At 39.0% G+C, this 7,317-nt stretch overlaps 1 long non-coding RNA gene across 1 annotated transcript in view; it reads right to left on the minus strand.

The window, feature by feature from the left end:
• Positions 1-6,899, minus strand: part of LOC141553814 (uncharacterized) — a 30,368-nt gene extending 23,469 nt beyond the window's left edge. Inside the window, exon 1 of the long non-coding RNA XR_012485655.1 lies at positions 6,798-6,899. This is a non-coding gene — a long non-coding RNA (uncharacterized LOC141553814). The remainder of the gene's footprint in view (positions 1-6,797) is intronic.
• Positions 6,900-7,317: the final 418 nt, after the last annotated feature.

Raw genomic sequence — 7,317 nt, forward strand, 5'->3', positions numbered from 1 at the left:
TGTGGTCAGATGTCCAGAGTTCAAGTTCCAACTCTAGGATTTACTATCTATGAGATTCTGAGTCTCAATTTTCTCATCTGTAGAATGGGAGAAATGGCGCCCTAAAGCTTCTGTTAGCTCTAAATCTATGGTCTTCTACTTGTTGGTCCTCTAATCTGGGAACTCAGAAGTTATGGGATCCTGACTTTGAAACTTAAGCACTGTATATGCACTAATTTAAAGAGTTGCAATCTGGCAGAAGTGGTCAGAAGTGAAGGAAGACTTGGTGAGAGGAATTAAAGAAAGCCTCTAGCTTTTATACTCTCAAGAAAGTTCCTGTGGCTACCAAAATTTGCTTGACTACCCAGTTTGAAGCCAAGACCAAAAGTCCCTGGCATGGCTTTGAACTGATATGAGCTCATGGGAAGCCCCTAGTCACCAGAAGGAAGCCAAGATGCACAATCCCAAGAAATCTAAAGTCAGGCATCAATTGGCTCCTGCACTCCCCTAGGCAGATGGATTTTAGATTGGCAGAATATAGGGAGGTGGATAGTACAGGAGAAAGAGTGCTGATGCTAGAGTCTGAGGAGCCAGGTTCAAATCTCAGCTCTGATTCTCCATTGATAACCCCTTACAAACCACTTCATATTCCTTATCCTCAGTTTCCTTATCTGTAAAATTAGGGAATTGGACTCAAGGGCTTCTGACCTTGCTTCTAGCTATAGAGCTATAAAATGATCTTTGTGGCAGTATTGGGAGCTGTAATATGCTGTTGTCTCCAGAAGCTGCTGATCGCTCTCTGGGAGGAGATCTGTTGTGTCAACTCAAATCTCTCCGACAGATTCTTCTTCCTGTAGAGAGCCAACTTCCCTTCCTGCAGAGAGCAGCCTCAAGTCTAGTCCAGACAAAACTCTCTCTTTCTTCCAGAGCTGCCCTCTTTTATCCTCCCAGAGAATGGGCGTGGGATAATAATGCAAGGGTTTCTGGGAAGAATTACTTCAACCAATGAACTTGCTCCTCCTAAGCATGCAAGCTCTTCTCCAGGAATTCACAAGTAAAACTTCCAGTAAAGGCCGGAACTAGAGAATTGTCAAGTACAGACTTAGCACTTAGTAAGAACCTAATATCTGATTATCTCATTAGCACTTAGTAAGAACCTAACAGGGAGCTTGTTGAAAAGCTTTTAATACCTTCCATAATCCTAGGAAGTTTGATTATTGAAGATTGCCATACAAAGGCAAATGATCATTATTGATTGTTGTTATTGTTTGTCCTTTGTTCTCAAGGAGGACCATAATATCAGGGAGGTGATGCTGTGACATTAGTAGTGAGGTGATGTGGTGACTTGTTAGCACCCTGGATACCTTAGAATCAGCCTGAGTCAGGCAGGATAAGCAGAAGTCTTTATTCTTGGTCTTTAGCAGTAAGAGTGAAGAGAGTGGATGTGTAGGATCTCTGCAACCTCACCTCTCTGTCTCTCTAGCAGAAGTGACCCTGGCTAGTCTCACTGCACCTCCTAGTTCCTCCCACAATTCTCTGTATACAGCAAATGATTGGGCTAGCACAGGATAGAGGAAAGGGCCACATTCCAAGAATATTCTTATATTGTCCAATCAGTAATTAGCATCAAGTGCTCGATTGTCTGACTTCAATGCATTGACTCAAGATTTTCAGCCCATTACAAGGTGGATTTAAGTAAGATAGAGCTGTGAAAAGGCCCCAGCCTCATTCTCTCCTCCAGAGCCATTTGGCTCCAGTGGCAAGATATAAATCAGGATGATCAGACATGGTCCCAATAATGACTATTGAAGATTGATTATTAAAGGCCATTATACCAGTGTATATGTCACCAGTACAGGTAACATCAATTCATTAATACCTTTTCTTGTATAGACATATGTTAAACATGGTAGAAATATATGTTAAATCCAATATATGCATACATATTTATAGAATTATCATGCTGCACAAGAAAAATCAAATCGAACCAGAAAAAAAGAGAAGCAAAATAAAATGCAAGCAAACAACAACAAAAAAGAGTTAAAATGCTTTGTTGTAAACCACACTCAGTTCCCAAAACTCTCTCTGGATACATATGGCTTTCTTCATCATTGAACAATTGGAATTGGTTTGAATCATGTCATTGTTGAAGAGAGCCATGTCCATCAAAACTGATCATCTTATAGTCTTCTTGTTGCTATGTAAAATGACCTTCTGGTTCTGCTCATTTCACTTAGCATCAGTTCATGTAAGTCTTTCCAGGAAAGGCCTCAATTTTAAAGGAACTTTGTCCATCTTCACTTTTTCCCGGACCACTTAATCTGGACTTTTCCCTCTTGAACCCAACCACATTCAATGTCATGTTACAATAAGTTATTGACATTTCATATATCTCCTTGTAATCTCCCTGTAATCAAGGCAAGTTATCATTTTTTCCCTCAATTTTCTTTTCTTAAGACTTTGTGCTTAGCTAAATAAGTCAACAAATTAAAAAGCTTTTATTAAGCACCTAGGATGTGTCAGGCATTGTGCTAAAGGTTGGAGAATACAAAGAAAGACAACAGACAGTCTCTGAACTCAAGAAACTTGTAGCCTAGTGAAAATAATTGGGTACATACAAGATCTACCCAGAATAAATTGAAGATAAGAATGGGATGATATTAGCTTTATATATATATATATGGGTTTTGTTTGTTTGTTTGTTTGTTTGTTTTGTTTGTTTGTTTTTTTTCTGAGGAAATTGGGGTCAAGTGACTTGCCCAGGGTCACATAGTTAGGAAGTGTTAAGTCTCTGAGACCAGATTTGAACCCAGGTCCTTCTGACTTCAGGGTTGGTGCTCCATCCACTGCACCAACTAGATGTCCCAAGACATTAGCTTTAAAAGAGCTTGAGAAAAGCCTCTTATAGAAGGTGGGAATTTAGCTGGGACCTGAAAGCAAACAAGGAAGCCCAGAGATTTAGATGAATAGGGAGAGTGCCAAGGACAAAAGTCAGTGGAAATCCATAGAACTAGAAATCTGAGGAGCTGAGGAGCTTGGGTCAGAGCATGTGGGGAGGAAATAAGGCTTAAGAAGTTTAGAAAGGGGGAAGAGGCTTAATGAGGAGGAGCTTTATGTGCCAAACTGAAGATTTTATGTTTGACTTTAGAGGCAATAGAGAACTTGTGGAATTGATTAAATAAGGGAATTATGTGGTACAATGGATAGAGCACCAACCCTGACTGAGGGGACTGAGGATTGAGTTCAAATCTGACCTCAGATACTTAAGACATCCTAGCTGTGTGACCCTGGGTAAATCATTTAACCCCCATTGTCTCAGCAAAAATAAAAAGCTACCTCCTTCATGTTAGAAAGATCAATTTAACAGCTGAGTGGTGGATGGACTGGAATGGGGAGAGACTTGGGTCAGGGAGTTCCACCAGCAAGTTGTACAATAGTGCAGGTGAGTGGTGAAGTCCATCTGCACTAGATTAGTGGCAGTGTCAAAGGAGAGAAAGGGACAATTGGTAAGACTTGAAAACAGATTGAATTTGAGGGATGGGGAGTGAATAAAAGGAAGTATGACATCTAGATTGTAAGCCTGGGTGGCTGGAAGAGTTATGGAGCCATGGAAAATAACATGGAAATTAAATAGAGGGGAGAGCTTTGGGGTAAAGCTAATGAGTTAAGTCTTGGCCATGTTGAGTTTCATGTCTTCCTATGATTTAAGTTGCCTAATAGGCAATTGAGGATGTAAGACTGGAGTTTAGAAGAGAGATTAAGATAATAAATATTTTTTAATTGAATTGTATGAAAATGGCTTATGAAAACGAACAATTCTGGGTGTTAACCAACTTGGGCCTAGAGGCAGGAGGATGTGGGGGCCTGGCCAGAATTGTTTTGACTTTATTTGATTAGGTAGCTAATGACTAGATCTCCCTCTGGAGTTTCATCCTCTTATGAAGTTATCCTAGGTTCTTAGAATTGTTTTTTCTTAATTTTCAGAGTCCATCACTTCTTTTTTCCTTTTAAAGCTTTTTACTTTAATTTTAAAAACATTTTAAAATATTTAAAACATATTTTAAGAACATATGCATAATTTTTAACATTCACCCTTGCAAAATTTGTGTTACAAATTTTTCTCCCTCCCATCCTTCTCGCCTTCTAAATAGGAAATAATCCAATATATGTTAGATGTGCAATTCTTCTTTATATACTTCTACAATTATGCTGCACAAGAAAAATCAGATGAAAAAGGAAAAAAAACTGAGAAAAAAAAGAAAATGCAAGCAAACAAGAGGAAAAAAGTGAAAATATGTTGTGATCCACATGCAGTTCCCACAAGTCCTCTCTCTGGGTACAAATGACTCTCTCCATAACAAAATCATTGGAACTGACTTGAATCACCTCATTGTTGAAAAGAGCCACATCCATCAGAATTGATTATCATATGATCTTGTCATTGCTGTGTACAATGCTCTTTTGGTTCTACTCACTTCATTTAGTTTCTGTAAGTCATTCTAGACCTTCCTGAAATGATCCTGCTGTTCGTTTCTTATAGAACAATAATATTCCATAATATTCATACACTATCACTTATTCAACCATTCTCCAACTGATTGGCATCCGTTCAGTTTCTTGCCACTATAAAAAGGGCTGCTACAAACATTTTTACATACATGTGTCCTTTTCCTTTTTTGTGATCTTTTTGAGATATAGGCCCAGTAGAAACACTGCCGGATCAAAGAGTATGCACAGTTTGATAGTCCTTTGTACATAGTTCCAAATTGCTCTCCAGAATGGTTGGATCACTTTACAACTCCACCAACAATGCATTAGTGTCCCAATTTTCCCATATCCCCTCCAACATTCGTCATTATCTTTTCCTGTCATTTTAGGCAGAGAGGTGTGTAGTGGTACCTCAAAGTTGTCTTATTTTGCATTTCTCTGTAGAATCTTAAAATCTGTTTCAGCACCAACTGGGAAGACCCATCAAGCTGGAATAGCAACAGATAATAGCCTGGCCCAAAGTATGTAAGTGTGTCTGTGTATGTGTGTGTCTTATATTGTATTGTGTTAGCATAAGACAGGCCTAGCTAAGTTCAGAGAAGCCTATATCAAGATTTCTGGCCATTAGATAATGATAATTTTTGGCTATCAGAGCTCCTCTAATTGGATCCAGAGTTCTTTTTACTCTAGTGAGTCAGCTCCAATCCTAACTATAAATATAATATGTGGTTTGTCACTTTCTGAGGTCCCATATCATTATATTATTTAATACAGACTAGTTAAATGCCTGACTTCCTTCTTCTGGACAAACGGAACTGGACATAAACCTTCTTTGATGAATGGGTATCTGAACTCTTTATTAAAATCATTTAGGAAGAAATCAAACACCCTTGGCCATACTAGTTATTTCTCTCACTGGAATGAGCTACGTTCCAGAATAAAAGTACCAAACCTATTAAATGTTTTGTCCTTCATACACCATCATAAAGGGCAAGAAAAAGAGGTTAATAGACAGGGACTAAATTTTCCCAGATTTACACTATATATAGCTCATGATTTAATTAATGTCAACAACATTTCTCTTCCTCCCTTTTCTACCTTCTCCATATGTCTTTAGAGAAGGTGCATTTGAGTTTTCAAAAGGTTGGTAGATTTTATCAGCTGGGGGCTAGTGGAGTGAAATACTGCATACTCCTATCAGGTGAGAATGCTGCTGTTTTTAGCTTCCAATGAAAGGTTCTACTTAATCCAATTCCCAAAGGTTTTCACTAAAGCTTTTTTTTTTTAAACAGCTGAGCCTTTCTTTTTACACTTTGGGTTTCTTCCTTCTGCTCCAGTCCAGAGTTGACTGAGATCCAGTCACTCATTTTTTATGAAGATAAAACATGGCATCTTCCAAATTTTCCCAAGTAACCCATGGCCACCTAACTTATCATATCATCTCTAAACTTCAACTCAAGCCTACTAATCAGCAAGTCATCACTTGCAATGGCCTATGATGATTGCTGAGAGTCTCCTCCTCCCACATCTCTCTAATCGCACAAATGTTCAGAATAATGTAGTAGTCTGGGGGGAATTAAGGTCAAATATTGAGCATTTTTGCCATTTTCATTATTCATCCAATTTCCCCCAAATTCTTCAACATTTTTTCATTTTCCCTCAGTTCTCTTCCCTCTACTTCAGTGTCCTCAGTGTGCTGCCCAGTAATTCATAGAGTCATAAAATCATATTATTTGGTAATGATAGGGACACAATAGATTATCTTGTTGAACCCTGTGATTTTACTGATGTGGAACTTGGGACTCGGGAAAGACACAATGCATGTTAACCATCAACCAATGTCTCCATCTTACAGCTAAGAAAAAAGAGAGATTAAATGACATTACAATCCATAGTCAAACAGGGGATGGAGTCAGAATTTGAATCCAGGTCACCCAGGTCATAAATAAGCTGTGAATAAATTAGCATGCCAGTGGTTGATTGGTTGAGGGGTGGTAGTGGGATTCTGGGTAATCTAGATGAAAACATGCCTTGGGAATCACATCACAGGCAGCTCATTTCCAGGGTCAGCAGTGTGGATGTTAATATCTTTAAAAAGCAGACGTGATTTCCCCCTTTTGAGATGAGTTGGATAGATTCTCTAACACCTTTAATGCTTCAATTGGAAGTGCCTCCGAGTCTCCCTTACTTTATAAATGAGTCATAAATCCAGAGTTGGAAGGAGGGCTTAAAAATGCTAGAATCTGAGATTAGTAAACTGAGGCTCACAGCAAGTAAATGAATTGACAAGATCATATGGTTTATAAGTGACAAGCAGAATTTGAACTCACATCTGCTGATTTCTGAACCCAGAGTCCTTCTGCCAATCTGTGTTATCTCTTGTGACTGGAGTCTTCTGGTCCTTCGGAACTTCCTGCATGGGATAATTGGTTGGTTGTTGTCCTTCATTCTTGAAAAGAACCCAAATGACATCACTATATTAGGGTCAAGATATAGGGTGTTTGACTGTGGCAGACAAATATGGGCTCATGGGATAGTCAACAGCTAAGTAAAAAGAGAAACCTTACAGACTGATGAGAGTCATAGACAATTGATCAAAATAGTATGACCCGGGGTCTGGCCTGAAATGAAACATGAAAAAACAAAAGCCCCCCGGGGAGACTCTCGGCAGAGCATGGTGGAGAGCAGGAAGTGTTAGAAATCTCATTTGAAGACTTGGTCTCCTGAGACTTCTATCCCACTTTAGCATATCCTAATGTTAGATGTATTTAGAGAACCAAGGAAAGTTGGCCTCAGAAGTGGTCCCAAAAAACCCCGATGACTCATACGTAAAGTGCTTTGCAAGCTTTA

The sequence above is a fragment of the Sminthopsis crassicaudata genome, chromosome 2 (assembly GCF_048593235.1).
Source record: "Sminthopsis crassicaudata isolate SCR6 chromosome 2, ASM4859323v1, whole genome shotgun sequence".
Lineage (NCBI taxonomy): Eukaryota > Metazoa > Chordata > Mammalia > Dasyuromorphia > Dasyuridae > Sminthopsis > Sminthopsis crassicaudata.